The sequence below is a fragment of the Pelodiscus sinensis genome, chromosome 5 (genome assembly GCF_049634645.1).
Source record: "Pelodiscus sinensis isolate JC-2024 chromosome 5, ASM4963464v1, whole genome shotgun sequence".
Lineage (NCBI taxonomy): Eukaryota > Metazoa > Chordata > Testudines > Trionychidae > Pelodiscus > Pelodiscus sinensis.
Genome location: NC_134715.1, coordinates 36250567 through 36272500, shown reverse-complemented (window position 1 = coordinate 36272500; position 21934 = coordinate 36250567). Strand labels below are relative to the sequence as shown.

The following is a 21934-nucleotide window of genomic DNA, read 5'->3' as shown; positions in this document are numbered from 1 at the left end:
AGCTTTAGAGCCCCACCACAAGCTCGGATTTACCTAATTAGATAAAGTTCAACAAACTGGCTACACATTGGAACATGAAAAGAGCACTTGGGAGATTATTTTTGAATTAAGGTTAAAAACAGAGTGTGTGTTATACAAAAATGTAGGTTAACTGCAATGGAAAAAAAAAATGAGCTACCAAAATCCTGTGTCATTTTTGTTTTGCTTTTTTAAATTAACCATATACGCTCACAATGTGTTTTACTGTATTTGGAAAAGTAAGAATTGTCAGAAATCGTACTCACTAAATCAGGGGTAAATCTTTGATTCATAGCCAGTTGTGGATATTAATATTTTAAATCAGTACAATATGCTTTGAGCTGCTATACCGCTTGGTTCACTTTGAAACAGAGACCATTTGTAACAAAATGTGTAGACCAGTATTAAGTCAATTTAAAATATATATAGATATTTAAACGCATGAAACGTGCTGGATTGTTGTAGTTGACAAGGCTTTCCATTCCAGGTGCATGAGAAACTAAAATTACATTGGCTGAAATCCTACAGGTAATTTGTAAAAAAAAAATAATAATCAAATGAAGTCTACTCTTCATTTACAAAGGCTGCATGCTCTCTACTCTTTCTTGGTTCACTTAGATGAAACTCAAGGGCAAGGGGCCAAATTTTTAGTTATTTGGGCACCTAAAATGCAGATAGATGCCAAGTGATCACATGAACATTACACTCCAGAAAGCTTGAGTTTGGTACCGAGGCTTCTATGTGACAAATGGGGAGAGGTGTTTTGAATATGATCTATAGAGCTTGACTAACATCTAAGAGCACCTCAGTCAGTGGGAGATGCTCATAAGAAGGGTGTGTGCTGAATCTCATCCCTCAGACTTCAGCACTTGAAACTGGGCTGCAGTGAGATGGCTGTCATGACTTGTATAGCACAGGCCAAGGGAACATGGATATTCAACTGCCTATGCCCAAATGGGGCTCATTCAACTATAGCCATTCCAATGTTTTCTCTGGCCCAAGTAATATTGAATTCTTCAATTACTGAAGTGGAATAACTTCAGTAGAAGAGATTGAGGGAGCCCATTAACAGTATTCTATTGTCTGGTACAGTGGTTCCCAATCTCTTGGAGCACAGACCCTTTTTCAATCTATTAAAATTTCACAGGCTCTCCCAATGATCCTTTTTGGTAACTCAGCTAAACCCTTCCTGCCACTCAAATAGCTTTTGAATGGTTAGAGCAGGGTGACGTATTCAAAAGAGAAAAAAAATAGTAAAAAGTAACCGACCCATTTATAAGCCTGAATAAAAATACAGGGCCTCAGTGTGGCTGCCGGGAAGCGAGCAGAGCGGGGTGGGCTGGGAGGTGGTGTGTGTGGGGGGGAGGGGGGGGGGGAAATGGCCACTGGGAAGCAGGGTTGGGGGCAGCAGGGCTGTCCCACAGAGATGGGGGCAAGTGGCCGGCGGAAGCAGGGTTGGGGGGCAGCAGGGCTGTCCCATGGAGATTGGGGCTGGAGGGTGGGAGGGCAGCAGAAGCAATGTTAGGGGTGGCGGAGATCCAGGTGGGTGGGCGGGCAGGTGGCGGAGGCAGGGTTAGGGGTAGCGGGGCTGTCTGGCGGAGATCTGGGTGGGTGGGTGGCAGAACCAGGGCTGAACGGGGGGGTGGGGTGGGGGGGCTGGCCAGGGGAGATGAGGAGGAGGAGGAGGAGGAGGAGGAGGAGGAGGAGGAGGAGGAGGAGGAGGACTGGAGAATCACCCACTTGAAGTGGGGCTGGATGGGGGCAGCAGGCTGGCATGGGGACAGGGCAGATCAGGAGGAGGAGAAGGACGACGACGACGACGACGACATCAGGAGAACCAGCTGCCGGAAGCAGGTTTGGACAGGGCAGTGGGGTTTTGGGGGGGGGGGGGGGGAGGTGTCATTGGGAAGTGGGGCTCACCGGGAGAGATCAGTGGGGGGTGGGAGGAACCAGCCACCGGAAGCAGGGCTGGACAGGGGCAGCAGGGCTGGACTGGGGAGATCGGGAGGAGAGGGGGGGAGGGGGACTGACCCGGGCACATGCAGACCTGAGCACACAAGTGAGTCCGACCCAGGGGATTCCATTTTGCTCTCTCGTCCCTCCCCCATATCCTCCCTCGAGTAGTTGCGAACTGCCTGGCTGGTAGACACACTCACGCAGCATGAGCACATCTACCAGCCAGGCAGTTCACAGCTAAGGACTGATACACCTAATAATTTAAAAAAATAAAAAAAAATAAAAATAAAAATAAAAACTTACCTAATTAGAAAATACTGGACATTTTATATGTCTGGTATTTTCTCAATTTGTTTCCTGGACAGAAGCCTCAAATACTTGATTATCTGGTACAAAACTAGACACCTGGCAACCCTACCCCTTCTTGCACTCTCCCTCCTAGTCAGATTCCCTATCCCCAATCTGCTCCTGCCTCCTGGAATGCCCATGCGGCACCTGGTCCCCCAAGCCCTGGCCCAGGCTGGGCGGAGGATGCAGCCGCGTGAAACACTGAAAATTTATTCATTTTTAATTTTTTTATATGCGTTTATATTTTTGGGCTCCAAAAAAACAGTACTGTGGGGAAAAAAACCCAGGTTCCAACTAAATTAAAAAGTTTGGGAAACCCTGATCTAGCCAGCTTTCTATCCATCTTACAGTCCATTTATCCAATCCATATTCCCTTAATTTGCTGGCAAGAATATGCTGGGTGACTGTATCAAAAGCTTTGCTAATGCTGGCACTGGGGGCTTTGGGAGGACCAGAAACAACTTAGTTGAATATTCATAAGTTTAATGAATATGCAAATGACTATTACCAGTCCTCCAAAGCTCGTGAATGGATTTACTGGCCCCCCGTGTCAAAAAGTTCGGGAATCCCTGACCTAACCAAATTGGAGGACTGGGCCAAAAGAAATCGGATGAGGTTCAACAAGAACAAATGCAGAGTCCTGCACTTAGGGTGGAAGAATCCCAAGCACTGCTACAGGCTAGGGATTGATGGCTAAGCAGCAGATGTGCAGAAAAAGACCTGGGGATTACAGTGTATGGGAAGCTGGAAGTCTTTACTGTATTTTCTGTTAATACAGATTTTTACTGAATGCAATTACAAAACCAGGTTTTATTCTTCACCCAGACCCGAGCTCACTAACATATCACTTGTAAAAACTGATTTTTCTCCTTTACCTCTATAGGCTCTGGACATTATAAGGACTTATGAATCAGCTTGTAGCCCTATTGATCCAAATGTAGACCTGGAGTGAAAAAATTCCAATTTACGGGAACATCCATTTACTCTGGGACTGAATTTGGCCCTTTAATTAGGGAATATTTTGTTTAAAAAACCCACAACCCAAGTTAAAGTTACTTCAATGCCAACTAAGTCAATGAGAATCTTTCCTTTCATTTCAATGGACATTGGATCAAACCTTCAATGAGCAGTTCTATTACAATACATGGCATCCAGGACTGAACTTTACAACCAATATTGTAAATTGTGTATAGCTCTGAACAGTGCAACATCATTCTTATTTTAAAAAAGTCTACTCAAACAGTATTTCCAGAAAAATGAGGAAGTTCTTGTGTTTCACACTTCGTTACAAAAGAAACACAGAATGTGTCCCCGTGTTCTGTATTCCATTAGTATTTGGATACAGAATTTAGTATTTATTATACACCACATTTGTTGCAATTTTGTAACCCTGGGATACAATTTTTTAAACAGTTATTTGTTTCTTTTGCATCCAGGAAAGAATGTGCACTCTCTCTAAGGGAGAAATTAACACTTACAAATTCCCAGAATTTGTAACCCAAGATGTGCGGCTTCCCCATTAGGGATGTGCGGCTTCCCCCATTAGGGATGTGTTTTTATTAAGTGTCAGTCTGGTACAGTCTTACTGGGATATTAATGACTTAACACTTCAATTTTATCTTCTAAAATTATGCTGCTGACTAGTTTAATGACTTAAATGAAAAATCAAAACAGATTGAGCTAGATTTTCCTTGCATGTAGAAGTTAGCCTTGCTCAAATTTGTTGGACTCTGAAAAGATTAAATACATTTATTTAGTTGCTGTTTTAATCATATGTTTTTTAGTGAGCTAGGCTGAAGTCTGGATGCAACCATAAAAGCTGTAGTCCCATTTTGGCACCAGGAAATTAATTCAGAGTGCAAATCAGAATACTTGCATCTTTGGATACTTGATTTGCATCCATTGTGGGCATAAAAATTTGAACCATGTCAGAACAAAAATGTAGGTCCACAAGTTTACATTTTACCTTACCAGTTTTATTTAAGAGTGCCTAGGATACTTTGAAAGATACAAAGAGGAAAGCTGGCAACTATTTCACTAAAACCTTTGCCATCATAACTAGCAACCTTCAAACCTGCCACTATGACAATAAAAAAAAATGACGACCAATGTATGAAACTCCTGTTTTTGTTCATAATTGGCAGAGTAGTTTTAGCTATTAAACCTCTTTGAAATAGGTTTGGAAATAAAAATCAAAGTATTTTTAAAACAAAAACTGGAAAACCAGAAATTCCATCCTGTATAATCACAAAGCCCCCAAAATGGGGTCAAACATTCAATGACCCAAGACAGAGCCCAGCACAGCCCTCTCCCACTTGAGCTAACAAAAGCTTAAATAGCTTTACAGAGTACTATTGGACATCCTGAACATGAAGTAGGATACATAAAGCCAAGTTCCATACTATTACAGAAGGTAGGAGGGGCATAGATCAGCCTTCGTGTCATGCTCCCTGTCAGTATCCTACCCACACTGGGGAAGCTAACGATCCAACCAGTGGAAAATACTCAGTGACTAATCCTGGTCACATGCCACCTGAGGCATGTTGCACATACACCAACGTAACAGTCTCATTTGATGAGATTATTTACTATTCTTCAAAAAAGAACCACACTGTATTTGAATGTTACCAGCAGTCCTAGGCAGTTCTCTCCATTTATTACCCAGAGGATGTCACTTCCCCAGTGGTTGCTGGGGAACCCAGGCTCACCATGTACTATAGGTTCCAGTACAGGGACCTACTAATCAGCAGCTAACACCTGTTCCACTCTGAACCTTGCTGTCTTTTCCCCTGAACCTCTGCATCCCCCACTTTCTCTGGGTTTGCCACTAGCAGACTTCCCTCCTCCCAGGGAGTAACTGTGGACAACTTGGCTCTATAGGCAGAAACACATCTCCCTTCTTCCGGGGTGTGACGGCAGACTACTTCCTGAAGCCTTATTCTACGGTCAGCACTCTGGCTTTACAGAAGCCTCATCTACAACTGCACAAGTGAACATCCCCTAATTATTGACTTTCCCTTTAGGTTTAATTCTTCCAACTTGCAGTCTAGTCGGTAATAGGGCCCTCTGGCCTCCATTAACCCCTCTGGGGCAGTTGTGGAGTCAACAGCTCATCACCCACTCCAACTCAAACTATTCCACAGTGATTTATAGGGTTTGTGTGAAAGTGACATTAAGGAATGTCATCTTAAGTTTAATATATGAATGCAATACTTTGCACGTCATAAATACTGGGTGGAAAGGTCAAGATCTCTTGGATAACTACAGTTTTCTGAAAGCGTGTTATTCTGTCCAAATATTCTGAATTTTTATCCTTGTTTTCCTATCATTGACATGCAAGGGCAGGGGGTTGCGAGCTATAAAGTAAAAATTCAGCTGAAGATTTCCCCCTGATTTGAGAGTACAGGTTGGACCTCCCAAAACCGGGACTCTCAGGTGTGGCAACATCCATGACCTGTCAGGACCATGTTTCTTGACCAGGGAGTCCTGGCAGGGAGCCCAAAGGCGGCTGGGAGCCCAGCAGGGCTAGAGCCAGGCCTGGGACTGGACCCTCATTAGCACAGCTGGGGCAGCCCAGGCTGCTGGAACAGTCGCAGCACGGCAGCCTTGCAAAAGAGGTAGGCCATGGCACAGAAATAGCAGCAGACGTCTCCAGGACTCTGGCAAAATTGGAACCCAAAAGTACTTGCCTCCTGACCCACAAGGCCAAATTTCCTTGCATCATTCTTGGCAATGGAAGAAAGTTTGTAGCTAATTATTTTCTCTGTTCCTAATGCTTATCCCCCACTTCATGGTACAATTCTCTTGGCCAGGCATTGAACCCTTTTGCAAGCAAGCAAAGGAATCTTTTAGGTTTCTGGGGGGGGGGGGGGGGGGAGAGAGAGAGAGAGAGAGAGAGAGAGAAAAAAGAAAATGAGCTTCTAAATAGCAAGTATTGCATGTAGCACTGGAAGCAGATATTTAAGAACAGTCATACTGGGTCTAACCAAAGGTCCATCTAGCCCAGTAGGCTCCATTCCAACAGTGGCCAATGCCAGATGCCCCAGAGGGAGAGAACGCAACAGGTAATCAAGTGATCCCTCTCCTGTCATCCATTTCCAGCCTCTGGAGAGGCTACAGATACCATTCCTACCCATCCTGGCTAATAAGTATTGATGGATCTAACCTCCATGAATCTAGCTAGCTCCTTTTTGAACCCTGTTAATGTCCTAGTCTTTACAACATCCTCTAGCAAGGAATTACACAGGTTGACTCTGCACTGCATGAAGAAGACTTCCTTTTGTTTTAAACCTGCTTACTATTAATTTAATTTGGTGACCCTTCTTTATGTTATAAGAACAAGCAAATAGCTTCCTCCTTCACTTTCCTCCATACCAGTCATGATTCTATAGACCTCTATCACATCCTCCTTATTCTAAAATGGAAAGTCTTTTTAATCTCTATTCATATGGCACCTATTCCAAACCCCTAATAATTTTTGTTGCCGTTCTCTGAAGCTTTTCTAGTATACACACACACACACACACACACACACACTTACTTTGAGATGCAGTGACCACATCTGTGCACAGTATTCAGAATGTGGGTGTACCATGGATTTATATAGAGGCAATAAGATATTGTCATATTCTCTCTATCCCTTTTCTAATGATTGCTAACAATGTTTGCTTTTTTGACTGCTGCTGCACATTGAGTGGATGTTTTCAGAGAACTATCCACAATGACTCCAAGATCTTACAAAATGATGGGGACTAATTTAGTTTTATGTATAGTTGGAATTATTTCCCTCCTCCTCCCCCCTTCCCTATGTGCATTACTTTACATTTAACATTAAAATTTGTTTGCCATATTGCCCTATCACCTAGTTTTGTGAGATCCTTTTGAAGTTCTTCAGTCTGCTTTGGTCTATCTTGGGCAGTTTAGGATCACCCGCAAATTTTGCCAGCTCCCTGTTTATATTTATAAATGATCTAGAGAAAGGGGTAAACAGGATTGCTCCCAGTGTGGACCCTTGGGGAGAAATCACAAGTTACCTCTCTCCATTTGGAGAACTATATTCCTACCTTTTTTGCCCTGTCTTAACCAGTTATGAATCCATGATGGGATCCTCCCTCTTATCCCATGACAACTTAAGAGTCTTTGGTGAGGGACTTTGTCAAAGGATTTCTGGAAAACTAAGTATACTATATCCACTGGATCACCCTTATCCACATTTGTTAACTTCCCCCTCAAAGAACTCTACTAGATTAGTAAGGCATGATTTCTCTCGATAGAAACTCTGTTGACTTTTCTCCAATAATTTATGTTAATGTGGGTGTCTGAACTCTATTCTTTAGCATAGATTCAACTAATTTGCTCAGTACTGACATTAGACTTACTGGTCTGTAATTGCTGGGATCACCTCTAAAGCCCTTTTTAAATATTGGCATCACATTAGCTATCTTGTAGTCAGTTACAGAAGCTGATTTAAAGGATAGATTGCAAACCACAGCTGTTAGTTCCGCAATTTCACATTTGAGTTTTCAGAACTGGACCAGATAACAGTAACAAGTCGCTAAGCTAAGTTTATCAATTTGTTCGAAGACCTCCTCTGATGACACCTCCATCTTGGACAATTCCTCAGATTTGTCACCTAAAAAGAATGGCTCACGTTTGGGAATCTCCCTGATATCCTCAGCTGTGAAGACCGAAGCAAATAATTCATTTAGTTTCTCTGCAATGACCTTGAGACTTTGCAGTGCTCCTTTAGCATCTGAATCACCAGTGGCCTCCCTGCTTGTTTTAGCATGCTTCTTATGTACTTAAACATTCTGCTATTACTTTGAGTTTTTGGCTATTCTTCAAACTTTTTTTGGCTTTATTTTTTTTTAAACACACTGAATATGACAATTTATGCTCCTTTTTATTTTCCTCACTGGGATTGGACTTCCACTTTTTAAACAATGCCTTTTTAATCACTCTGCTTCTTTTACTTGTTTGTTAAGCCACAGTGGGATTTCAAGCCACAGTGGGATTTCTTTTGTTCCTCTTATTGTTATTCGCCATTGAATGTGAGAGAGTTATAACACCTATTGATCAAGGAAGATTGACATTACAGAAAATATCAATCCAGATTTAGCTAAGCCAATGAACAGAAAATAAAGTAGCCTTCCTGAGATCAGGAAAGGTAATGGTGGTTCCATCTGTTTAAACAAGTTATATCAGACAACACATGGGAAAGATATTCTTGCTGCAAATACCCAGCTGGATGCGCAGCGGTCTATTAAGAGGACTGTACAAATTTAAAATCACAATAATCCTGACTTATAACCAAAGCTAACCAGCAACGAAAGAGCTTTATATGTATTTTAAAAAAAAACCAGAGAACACAGCCAAAAAGAGTGCCTCAAACTGGATTCTCATCCATTACTGGGTTGAAAAAGCGTACTATCACAAATGAAACTGGCACCATAACCTTTAAGCAGCACCAAAGCTGAATACTTTCTTTTTTGGGGGGGTGGGGGGGGGGTGAAAGGAACATTCCTTTAGATTTGGTCAAATGATAACAATTACAGAACAGGAGGCCTCTTCTAATCTTAGCAATCCTATCCCTCCCACTGGGCTTTCCTAGAGGGGGTGGAGTTGAAACTCCCAGGTTTTATTTTCAGAGCATAGTCATTTTTCCATGTTGATATTTCATTTACTGTAATTTATTGTTCCCAAATATAGAAAGGTGGATATCTGATGTATAAACATCCTGCCTCTTCTAGACAAATGTCTCCATTCACTTGAAAAGTGTCCCTATTGCTATTGTTCTTCATTTGCTTCTGCCAAACTATTTAAATACTTGAACATGTGATATGTTTGAATGTAGTGGGATATAAGCAGGTACCTTACTATTTTCTAATGTTCTTAGACATGGTGCTCTTTGATTGCTTGCCTGTAGGACCAAAGTGGTTTTACGCAACACTCTAGGTCTCAAAAATGAAGATGTTTCTGAAAGTATATTTCTTGTCAAACCTTTGAGAGATCAAGCTACAGACCAAACTAAGGATCTTCAGCTCAAATGTAAAATCAGTACTTCTATATGGCTCAGAATCACAGCAAACAACAAGGACAAACATCAAAAGATAGCAAACTTTTATTAATAAATGTTTGCGTAAGATCATTGGCCTGAAGTGGTATGACAAGGTTACAAACAGTTTACTGAAAAAATCAGGGCAATGCACAGTAGAGCAAGAGATTGAGAAGATGGTGATGGATTGGCCATACACTGAGGAAGCCACCAACTAGCATTACCAGACAATCCCTATCCTGGAATCCACAGGGAAAAAGGGGAAGAGGAAGGCCAAATAATAGTTGGAGAAGAGACCTATATGTGAATGTGAGGAAAATGGGCAAAAGCTGGAGAGAATTAGAAAAGATTGCACAAGACAGAGAAGCTTGGAAAGAAATTGTTGACGGCCTATGCTCCCATAGGAGCTAAGGGCAAAAAAGAAGAAGAAAGTTGGGAGACAGTGCCAATATGAAAGAATCAAACAAGAATTGAACAACTTTGAAAATTCTTGGTATTAATGCCTAAGTTGGGGACATGAGTTGGAAGTGACAGAGGAGAAAAAGACCTGGGTGCATGGGTTGACCAGAGGATAACTATGTACTGCCAATATGATGTGCTGAGCCAAAAGCATTAGGTGAGGTATTTCCAGTAGAGATAGGGAAATGTTTCCTTATAACAAGGCACTGGTGAAAACTCACCTGGAACACTACGTGAATTTCTTATGTGCTGTGTTTAAAATAGATTAACTCAGGGTATGTCTATACTACAGAGTTTTCAGAAAAAGCAGCGGTTTTTCTGAAAAAAAAAAAAAACTTTAATTACATACTGCAATCACATTCTTTTGGAGGAAAAAAAAGCCACAACACACACACCGAAAGAACAGAGGGGTTCTCCCAACATTGGCAAACCTCTTTCTACGAGGAAGAAGCCTTTTTCTGAAAGAGCTCTTTCAGAAAAAGGCACATGTGGATGGTGAAGAGGGAGTTCTTTCAAATGAAGAGGGAAGAGGAAAAAGCACAGGTGCCCTGGTGGCCACAGTAATCACAGCTGTCCACAGTAATCACAGCTGAAATGCAAGATAGCATCCATTCAGTGTGCATGTTATCTTTCTAAAAAGCAGGTCATTTTCAGTGCACTTTTGCTGTGCAAACGCTCTCTTTTGGAAGAATTTTTTTCTAGAAGATCTCTTCTGGAAAAGCTTCTTCCGAAAGAAGCTTGCAGTCTAGACACAGTCCCAGACTGGAACATGTGCAGAGAGGAGCTACTAGGTGTGACGTAGTGTTGGTACCTCACTGGTTGCTAGGTTAGGGCTGTGGGTGACCCCTACTGGCTGCTGTCTGTAGCAAGGCCCAGCAGGACAGGGGATGAGTCATTATGCAAGGGGCTTCCAACCTGTCTGACCAGTTGCCTCCCAGGGAGAGAAACAAAGGAAGGAGGGGAGGCCAACCCCTGGCTGGGGGCAAGGCTGGAAGGAACATGGTGAGTTTCTGTCTGGTATCATGGAAGAAGCAGCCTAAGCAACAGGCTGCGATTTAGGGGCCAAGTCCCTCCCCTCCATCTCAAGGGGGGCTGAGGCATCCTAGGCCTGCCCTGTAACCGGATTACGTCTTTGCTGTATCCTGGAGAAGCAATAAACTCTCTCTATTCTACTGGCTGGCGGAGTCTGTTTGTGCCATTACGGGAGTGCAGGAGGCAGGGGAACCCTGATGCGCCGCCACACTAGGATGAGCGGAAAACTGGAGACTCTACCTGCAAAAAGACACTTAGGGAGCTTGGCTTCCTTGACTAACAAAATGAAGGCTGGTGAGAGATTGATTGCTCTATAAATAGGCCAGAGGGATTAACACCAGGGAGGGGGAGAGAGTTATTACATTAAAGATAAAAGGTGAGAGTAGTTTGATGTGCCCCAGCACAGCACATCAGTATGAGACTGGGCAGCTGGGACTGGGCTGAAGATGCTGCCAGCACTGTGAAATAGTGATAGAAATGTAGCCGTGTTAGTCTGGGGTAGTTGAAGCAAAATGCAGGACAATGTAGCACTTGTGACTACTTTCTTCCACTATTTGATCTGAGGAAGTGGGTCTGGCCCACGAAAGCTCATCATCTAATAAACCATCTTGTTAGTCTTTAAAGTGCTACATTGTCCTGCATTTTGCCAGCACTGTGGGCTGTGCAGCACTAGCCAGTTCTGGGGATCCAGCAGTCAGGCAGCACAGTGGCTGAACACCCAGCCCTGAGTCCCCATGTACACCTACAATCCCTGTCCCCACATACTCCTGCTCTGATTCCTGCACCCCACCCCACCCACAGCTCCTGCTCTCCATCCCACACTTAAATTTCTTACAGGTACTGTACTATCGCACCCCCACTGCCCTGAATCCCATCCTGATCCCCTGCAAGAGGGGTGGGGGTTGCAGGAAGGCAGTACTTGTAACAAATGCGTTACTTGCATCACTGGAGGAGACCAATGTTGCACACAGACATACCTAGCCATCAGTACATTTGGCCTGAAGTTAAACAGTTTTCTAATCAGAGGAATGAAGTTCTGGGAGAACCTTCCAAGGGGAGTAATGGGAGAAGAGGGGGTGAGAAATTTGTTTAAAGACTGAGCTTGATGAGTTACTGGGGAGATGGTGTGATGAGACAGCCTCAAATGGCATAGTGCCCAAGGATGTTAAGAAGCAGGTAACTGGCTAATCGTGTAAATGGATACAAGTTGTATTGACTACACAATACGTTGATAAGGGGAGGCGCTCAATCCCAATTCATGCTGCTTACAGGAACTACCCCCACCTTGGCTCTGCAGTTTAAATGTAGTAGGAGCCAGGACAACTGTGGCTCTGCCTTCTCCGCCCCTTATACACTCTGGAAATAGTGCTGGAGGGGGAAGCCAGCTTTTAAGCCAGGTCTTCCCCCTGCTCACTGGCTCTGTATCAGAGGCAGCAAGGGGAAGGGAGTAGTCTGGCACTACTAGGGATGTAGACGACTATTTGCAACTACTATTAGCAGATCTCCCCAGTGGCTGGCGATGGAACACAAATAAGGAGGGCAGAGTGAAGACAGAATTCTCCCCCAAGCGTCTGGCTGGTGGGCTTTGCCAATGTGCTTAAAAATCTACCCCCTTATCATATTTCCTCCCAGGTCAGATTGGCAGAGACGCTGAGGGGAGGTGGTTTTTCCTCAACCTTGCTGGTTTCAAGTCGAGGGAGTGGTGGATTCTCTAGTACTTGAGGGTAGTTACATCTAGATTTGATAACTTCAGTAACTCAGACAGAGGTTATGGATCTATTAGAGGAGAGGTTGGGCAAAGCTCTGTGGCCTTCCACGTGCAGGAGGTCAGGCTAGTCAATTACAATGGGCCCTTCATGACTTACGTCTATGAGTCAATGCAAACCTTGTCAGAGTTGCATGTGGGAGGCATGAACACAATCTTTTCCACTTCAAAAGATTTTGGTTATTTACATTTGCTGTAATATTAATATTGTTACTAGACTACACAGATAAAATGCAGAGGTTGTTGGGGAAAGTTTGGGCCCTGTACATATCTAATACTTGCTTTTCATCTCATTATTCAGCCAAGGTGGTTTTCAAAGAGAACTAGAATTTATGCGCCTTTGAAGTGACCAGAACATTCCACTCCGCTTAGTTTACCAGTTAATGGAATGAATATGAGCACTGATGTAATATCTGCCTAAAATGTCACTCCATTGTCAAACAAAAACATTGACAGGATAATTTTTTGAAAACTGATTCTGTTGTTTAGGATAGATTGATGGTCATATTCATGCCACTGTAATTAAATGCAGAATTGAAAAAGTCAGCATATATCCTTTAAATCAAAGTAACTTAAGAAATTGCTGGGAATTTAGAGTGATAAAATATAGGCAGGGGTGGGGGAAATGCAGAAAAGTCTCCACCTAGCCTATTACTGTTCTATGTCATTCTCAACTTATACTTGACATTACCAGTGAATAGTACTTCAAAGAATATACAAAATAGCATGAAACTGGCTTTAAAAACAGACAAGTTTCTTCTACTGAAATAATTCCTTCCTGTCATGCAGCTTGCATATAAACTATTGTGGGAATCAAGTTTTGGATTAGAACTGAAATACTCCCCTCCCAAAAGGAGAGCATAACTTAACTTTGTATTTCTTTCACACACTAATGCCTATTGAAAAACACAAGCAAGCTTCCCTCTGCCTGTTTTTATGCCATCCTTTGAACAAGTTTAACTGCCTCCTGTTATTTTCTTCTTTTTTTTTTTAAACTTACAAGGCTCATTCATTGAAAGTTAATTTTGATAATTCATCTTAAACAGCAAAATACATATGCATGTAAAACAATTGCACTAGTGCATTTTGAGATGAAATTCAGGAAACCATGCTGCCATGACTGCTCTCATATCAAAAGGACTGGCTAGGAGATAGTACCCCCATCTGTTTTCTCTTTACTCAGATTCATTTGTTGTGGTGAGGATCACTCAGTACCCCTTCCTCCCACTCCAATATTAACAGTGAAATCAGAATTACAGCCCTTATTTAGTCTGACATGCCTAATTTTAAGCATTTGAGTAATCCTTATGACTTCCTGATTCAGTACGTAAGAATATGAGTATCTATAAATACGTTTACAAGAGACCATTTATTTTAGGAAGAGAAAGACAAATAAGAAAAAACATCTAAATTCATTTTACCTAGACAAAGTATTAAAATATTTACCAATATGAGAAAGGGAACAGAGTCAGTAACAGCACATTGATAATATGATTTCTCATAGGACAGAAGACATTGCTGGAAAATGTATTCCAGCCCTGGTCTTACCAGTTCTCCTCACATGATTTCCCCTTTTGTCTGATTGGGATTGTTGCCACCATACCTTCACCTTGATGGTACTTTATCATCTTGTTACTGCCTTTTGCTAGGTTGTGTACTTACTGTAGCACTTCATTTTGGGGGGGGGGGGGGGGGGAGAAGGGAAGGGGGTTATGCAGTCCCTAGAGCTTCATCTTCAGGAGTGGGGATACACCGATGGAAAGCTACAGGTTCAAAGAGGAAATTTCTTACTTTAACAGCCACTTAGAACACTTAGGACACATTCTCTGCTAATTAATTGATGCAACTCCAGTAAAGTTAATAGCACTACACCAATCTATGCCAACTGAAAATCTGGCCTATTGCCTGTAACTCACCCAGATCCTCCCCTCAGTGAAAATATGAGGAAACAAAGGCTCATGGATTTTTTTTTTAAACCTAGTCAACCTCCCACATGCTGTCAAGGGATGCATTGCAATTGGTGTACATATACTTGGGGAAGGGAAACAAGTCCATGAGGGTACTTTATTTAAAAAGCATTAAAAAAAACCCACTTGTATGTTTAGGTATTTTTAGAATTGCTTTTGAGATGTTCTTTGTAAAGACTGGTGGCAGTTACAGCACCAGATAAATAGGAATTGTTCATTAGTAGAGCTAGATGCACATTTCTGTAACAAAAGTTTATCAAATATGGCCTTTTTTCAAAATTGACTCTCCATGAAAAAAATTGTCAGTGTCAAAATGTGCAAAAAGTTTTATCAACTGTCTCAGCAAACCTTCTGCCCATCAAAAGATGACAGAATTTAGTTAAAAATAGTGTGGAAAATGTCACTGATAAAATAGGCTGATTTAGAACCTTCCCAAATAGAAACTTAGGGGGTTTTGATGAATCAGTGCTGATTGTTATTGAATAACTTTTTGTTAATTAGGAATGATTTTTGAGATGCTTCACCTACTATATTCAAATGTAACAGAGGAAAAAAGTAAACAAGGAGATTTGGATGCAGGCCCGGCCAAAGAGTTTGCGGGGCCCAAGGCAGCCTGCTGTGGTTGGCTGCATCTCAGCCAGGAGAGCAAGTGAGCAGCTGGGCAGGCAGGCGCCAGGCAGCCCAGGGCCCCCAGGCAACAACTTTGCCCTAAGGCCAGGCCTGCTTGGGTGTGATTTAAAGCCTACTTAATTCAATGGATGCATAATACATTACTGTAAACTCAGCAATAGTACATATTAGTAAATATAGGAATTACCATGCTGGATCAGCTCAGTGATCCATCTTGTTTAGGATTCTGTCACTGGAACTGTCCAGCACCATGTTAGAGGAAGGAGCCCAAAACCACAAAACAAAAACACAACCAAAAAACCCACTGCTGCCCTTCCCACCCATTACAGACACAAGCAGTTAGATTATCTGCTTCCTAAAGAAAGTTTCCTTCCAACACCCAATAGTCAGCTAAATTCCCCCCCCCCCCCCCCACACACACACACACAAAAAAGCCAGGAATGTTCATACATCCAAACTTTGGGGGCTTTTGTATTCTTAGATTTCTGTATATTATTATATAACAACATATTGTATCCTGAGGTATTATTGGCGTCAGGGTATCTTGTGGAAATAAAGTCTACAAATGAAGCATACCATTAGTTATCTTCTTTTTACTGTTCACACATTTTGTAGGGTTATCATCATGCCCAGTCATCTCTAAAGAAAAAAATCCAAACTTTTCATTCGTTACTAGACATTTAGGAGTTACTAGTGCTTTAACCTCATGGTTTAACTCCTACATGTTTTAAGCATACTAGGAATCAAAGGCAATCAAATGTAAGACCAGCAGAGAGACTGGGGTCCTCTAGATTTTGCAAGCCAAGAGATAAGCTGAAAAGGAGAACAAAAGCAATCCTGTAATTAGACCAATATTCAGCGGGTGATGACTCAGTGTTGGCTGGTCACCATGTGTCTATTTCCTCTTAACAAAGCATAGAATGCAGCTGTAGAATTAAGCCCCAAGTATTATATGGGGAAGTCATGTGGCATTTTTGCTGTTTTTAATTTTGTTCTTTACAGTTGTTCCCAGTCATAGAATTAGTGGCAATAACTAAAAAAAAAGTCACACACAAACATTTCAAGTTAGTTTGTAAAATTGTGCCAGTTTGTGAATGTTATCTACAGACAGGTTCTACTCATTAACCCAGTCCATTACTCATTCTGTTTTAGTTCTCATTAAGCCAAATATCCTGGCTGGAGGCACTGAGAAAAGATGAAGAGGAAGTTCATGGAATTCAAGAGATTTATATGTTATCATGGAGTAAAAGAAATGGTTGGAGCTTCAGATATTTTGTTCTTCTCTCCCAGTGGACAATACAAAGCTTATTCTGAAAAAGACATATTGGAACTGGATGGTGGGGTAACATGTCGCTCTGTATACAAACGTAACCACAGTTATTTAGCATCAAATACTATAAAATCTAATGAGTTTCAATTAATTGAATTTCATTGGCTGTTCTTGCTCAGAAGGGGATTTCCCCAGACCATTACTGAAGTTACCAGTTCCATCTGCAAACTCAGTGTTCCCCTCTGTTCCACTGCAGAACACACTGCTCTCTATTGGCTCTCAGATTCATCTAGCTCCTGTTAACGGCACATTCAGTCAACAGGGATAGTCTTGAAGGAGGCTTTCCTGAACATGCAGCCTCATCCTACGGTCTTCCCCTTCCAGGATGGAAAACAAAAATCTGCCTAAAACCTTTCCACCACCTCCTCCTCCCTTTTCTTCCCCCAATCCACTCTCATTTCTCTCCAAAGTCCTCTCCCTTTGTGGCCCAAGACAAAACAGCATCTCGGCTGACAATGATATATCTGGGAATAATACAGCCACTGACTAGCTGGCACACTAAAGTCATTACCAGAAGCATTCATATCCTGTGGTGTAGTGATGCTGCCATCATCCTGCAATTAGTGATTGGACATAGGCTTATCCAAACTCAACCTTTGATCCTTTGGAATGGCACAACACAGATGTCAGCATGTCCGCAGCAATTCATGGATCAGTTACTCACTAGAAACCATCTTCTTCAAGACAGACCCAAGAAAACCAACAATAGAACACCACTTGTCATCACCTACAACCCCCAACTTAAACCTGTCCAACACATTATCAATAAACTACAGCCTATATTGGAACAGGATACCATACTCAAAGAGGCTCTGGGAGACAGACCCATAGTCTCCTATAGACAACCACCTAACCTCAAGATGATTCTTACCAACCACCACAGGACATACCACACTAATACCAACCCTGGTACCTTCCCTTGCAACCAACCCCGTTGCCAGCTTTGTCCACATATTCATTCTGCTGATACAATTATTGGACCTAACCAAGTGAGTTATAAGATCAAGAACACATATTCCTGCGCATCCAGAAATATAATCTATGCTATCATGTGCCGAAAGTGTCCGTCTGCTATGTACATTGGACAAACATCTCAGACACTTCGCCAAAGGATTAATGCCCACAAAACAGATATCAGACAAGATCACAAAGAGAAAACAGTTTCTTGCCATTTTAACCAGAAAGGACACTCTCTCAATGACTTGACCACCTGCATTCTGCTACAAAGACCTTTTACATCTGCACTTGAAAGGGAATCCTCTGAACTGTCATTCATGTTAAAATTCGACTCTTGCCAACAAGGACTTAACAAACATTTGAACTATCTCACCCATTACCAAGACAGTTTCCCCAATTATCACCTCTAATACCATTAACTCACAAACATCCCACTCTCCCCACCTCTAATATCATCAATTCACAGACACTTACCTTCCTTCCTCCCCCCCCCCCGCATCCTCCTCCTGTTCTGCAATGTGATTTGTCCTTTTCATATTTGTTCATTTTTTTAATTGTATCCTTTGGTATATATGGTTGTGACTACTTTCTTCCACTATTTGATCTGAGGAAGTGGGTCTGGCCCACGAAAGCTCATCACCTAATAAACCATCTTGTTAGTCTTTAAAGTGCTACATTGTCCTGCATTTTGCTTCACTAGATGCTAGGCTCTCCCAGTATTAGAATATTAAATCTGGCACCTCCAGGGCAGGGTAACCATTAAAAATTATATATAAAACCAGTGTTTGTTTCCATCTAGACATAATGCATTAGGTTACAGCAGTAACGCAATTGCAGCCCAGTGACAGACTCTTTATTTCTTCAAACGATAGATCAAAATACAATGAATAATTAGGTTGACTACCAACGCATGTCAGTGTTACTGGCTTGCTTAGCAATAGCATTTCAGGGTATGAAATTACTTCCACTTTTTACTTTTGGAGAGCAATATCAAATACATTCTTAGTCTAATAAATCCTCCTTGTATTAATGTATTCAACATCATTTGTGTACAGGGAATATTTCAAGATATTGTTTGATGCTGTAAGGGATCTACGTGAAATAGTTCATGGAAATTACAGTTCTTGGCCACTTGTGCTTGAATTTACCCAAACTGCTTCTGCTTAAGTGAACAAAATATGAATCCTACCATTGGCAAGCGCAATGACTTCCTCTCAAGTTATCCGTTACAGTCCATTAAGAATTCCTGTTTTCTGCCAGTCTGTGTCCTTCTGGAAGCAGAAAGGAAGATGTAACAATATACTGCAGGTTTTACAGATCTCTGTAGGACATTGTTCCATTTTTTGCATGCTGTGAAATAACCTAAAAAAGACTCCATCCTTGTAGAACTCAAAACTGTTTTTATTAGAGACAGCTAACTAGAGGAGATACTTCAACTGCAGCAAGCAAACTAGTGGTGTACATAGACATGTCTGGTACCTCCTCCAAACTTCCCTCCTGCAACCTACATTCTTCTCCTCCCCCAAGTTCCATGCAAGGTGCTACCAATATTCATTTTTGATGTGGATCCATTAGATTCTCTCTGCAAAAGCAGTAGGGAGGATTTTTAAGTCCTACAAAAAAAATAAAAGACTACACGAGATTCACGGCTCATGGAGATGTGCCCATGCTCACTCTGCTTGACCTAATCAGGTTGATGGGTCTGGCTAGTCACCCAAGCGCTTACCCCAGTGGGGCAGCTAGTTCCATCCACTGCCCATGTCATGCTAGCTATATCGCTATTGTTAACATGCTAGCTTGAGCAGAGCTAGTGTGGGTACATACATGCAAACTGATAATCACATTCCAGTTCCAAGAACATAATAGCAGCCATACTGGGTCAGACCAAAGGTCCATTGAGCCCAATATCCTGTCTGAGACAGTGACCAATGACACTCCCTCTGGGGCATCTGAACACAACCAGTAATCACCACACGATCCCTCTCCTGTCATCCATTTCCAGACCGAGGCTAAGAACACCATTCCTACCCATCCCGGCTATTACCCATAGATTGACCTAACTTCCATGAATCTATCTAGCTCTTTTCTTAACCCTGTTAAAGTCCTAGTCATCACAACATCCTCTGGCAAGGAGTTCCACAGGTTGACTATGCGCTGCATGAAAAAAAAAAAGCTTCCTTTTATTTTAAATCTGCTACCTATTAATTTCATTTGGGGACCCCTAGTTCTTATATTGTAGGAATAAGTAAATAGCTTTTCCTTATTCACTTTTTCCACACCAGTCATGATTTTATAAACCTCTAGGATATCCTCCTTTAGTCTCCTCTTTTCTAAGATGAAAAGTCCAAGTCTTTAGTCTCTCTTCGTATGGAACCCGTTCCAAACCCCTAATCATTTTTGTTGCCCCTCTCTGAACCTTTCCAAATGCCAATATATCTTTTTTGAGATGAAATGACTGCATCTGTATGCAGTGTTCAAGTTGTGGGCATGCCATGGTTTTAGGGGCAATAAGATAGAGAATAAGATATTCTCTATCCCTTTAATGATTCCTAACATTCTGTTAGGACAAACATAACTGCAGTCCTGGAAGCCTGGTGTATAGTTAAAAAAAAATCCACCTCAAAAACCATCTTCAATTGTTACGTACCAGGTTTGACCTTTGAACACAAACACTATCATAGACTCAGTCATTCACAGCATGGTATCCAGTAATAGTAGACTGTAGATGTGACTCAAATTATAGAATAAAACAGTAAGCTATTTTATAACTAGAAAAATAGTAGGTGATCAAAAGCTGTATCATATTACATACACAAAGAGGCACGGGTAAGGTTGTAAGGGCAACGTTAGCTTTTGTAGTCTCCAAACTACATGTGGAGACTAGAGTAGGCCAGGAGGGATGGTACAAGTAGAAGGTGATCTGCTGCTGCAGTTACAGGACAGTGTATTCTCAGCTCTCTCCTGGTCCCCATCAGCTTCGTGAAGCTGGAGGCCTGACAGATATTCCCCAGATGGGAATGAGCACCAGTAGGTGATGCTCAACTGACTCCCAACATCTCTGTGCTCGCTACCCTAGAACAGGGTCCAGCACTAAGGGGCTCCCTAGCTCTTCCTGCCAGTTCACTAAAGATGCAGCTGCCTGTTACAAGAGGGTAAAAGAATAAGCACAGTCCACAGGGTGAGGCATGCAGCCTTGTACTCACAGAGAATGTGTGCCACCAAATCCACACATGCTTCCACCTGCAGTGGAGGCACTGCTTTAAGGTGCCAGTGGCCCCCAAACTTTTCAGGGTCACCACATATCATTGTCCCAAGCAAACACACTGGCCTGAGCCTGCAGCTTCGTCCCCAGCTAGATCACTGAAGTCCTTCCCTTCTGGGGGATTCAGTCTTTCTAGACTTGCAGCCTAGCTAGTGCTTCTAACTCACTTGCCATTATCCAGTAGCTGGGAGAGGGTGGGGCTGGATTCCAGCCCAGGAAGCCTGTAAGAAGCAGCAACAGCTCCTGTATATGCACCTACCTCTTGCTGCTATTTCTCAGCACTTCTTCCTGCACATTTAGCTTTCAACCCCCTCCACGCAGGTAGCGACTCCCACTACTCCTACAGCAGTAACCAGTCTGTGGCTAGCTGCAGGCCCTGTCCATTCCTACACAGATGATCCTGTCTGTACTTAATTAGCTGCCTCCCTCCAGCCCAAATCACCCTGCTTGCAGCCTAATTAGCTGAATGGGCCCACCTGGCCTCATTCAGCTCTTGCAGGATTAGTGTGGGCAGTCCACCCCATCACAAGCATCATGACAAAAATCTCTATGTGCTCTACTGAAAAAGCAGCAGTAGCACTACTAATTACTCCTACTGCCGCTGATACTTTCTCAGTTTGTGGTGGTCAATTTTTAAAACAGCTTCAGAATCAGACTGCAGTTAAATCTGGCTTTTTTTTTGTTTGTTTGTTTTTGTTTTTTTGTTTTACCTCTTATTTCTCTTTCCTTCTCATGTGACTTATTAATGAAAAATATTAGGAAGGAAGATACATGATTAGGGAGATACTTTAATGCTTGAAAGAAGTATCTACCTGCTCTTCAAGAGCTAGTCCTAGCTGTAGCTTGCAAGCACACATCCATTCCTTCCACAAAAATTCCTTTTGAGTAGTTTTACATTCATAATTTCTATGTCACTTTCCTAATACCTACGCAGTATAACCTGGTCTTTCCTATATCCAGTCTAGGTTCAGAATTTATACAAACTTGAAAAACAGTCTCTAAGTTGTGCGTGGTGTGTACATCTGCTTTTTTGGAGATGGCATCTTTGCAGAGCAGTAATAAACTGTTAGTGGGAAATGGTCCCCATTTTCCAAAACTGGGTGTGAAGAAATGAGTTACATGCATCTAGTGTTCCAGTCCTGCAAACATTTATGTA

At 42.2% G+C, this 21934-nt stretch overlaps 1 long non-coding RNA gene across 2 annotated transcripts in view; it reads right to left on the bottom strand.

The window, feature by feature from the left end:
- LOC142829572 (uncharacterized) overlaps positions 1-21165 on the bottom strand; it is a 144562-nt gene extending 123397 nt beyond the window's left edge. The window contains exons 1-2 of one of the 2 annotated variants that reach the window (XR_012904099.1): positions 21038-21165; positions 18706-18787 (exon numbers count right to left, since the gene is read on the bottom strand). This is a non-coding gene — a long non-coding RNA (uncharacterized LOC142829572). Of the gene's footprint in view, positions 1-18705; positions 19130-21037 lie in introns of both variants that reach the window. The other variant, XR_012904100.1, reaches the window with a different exon arrangement.
- Between the last annotated feature and the right edge of the window lie 769 nt (positions 21166-21934).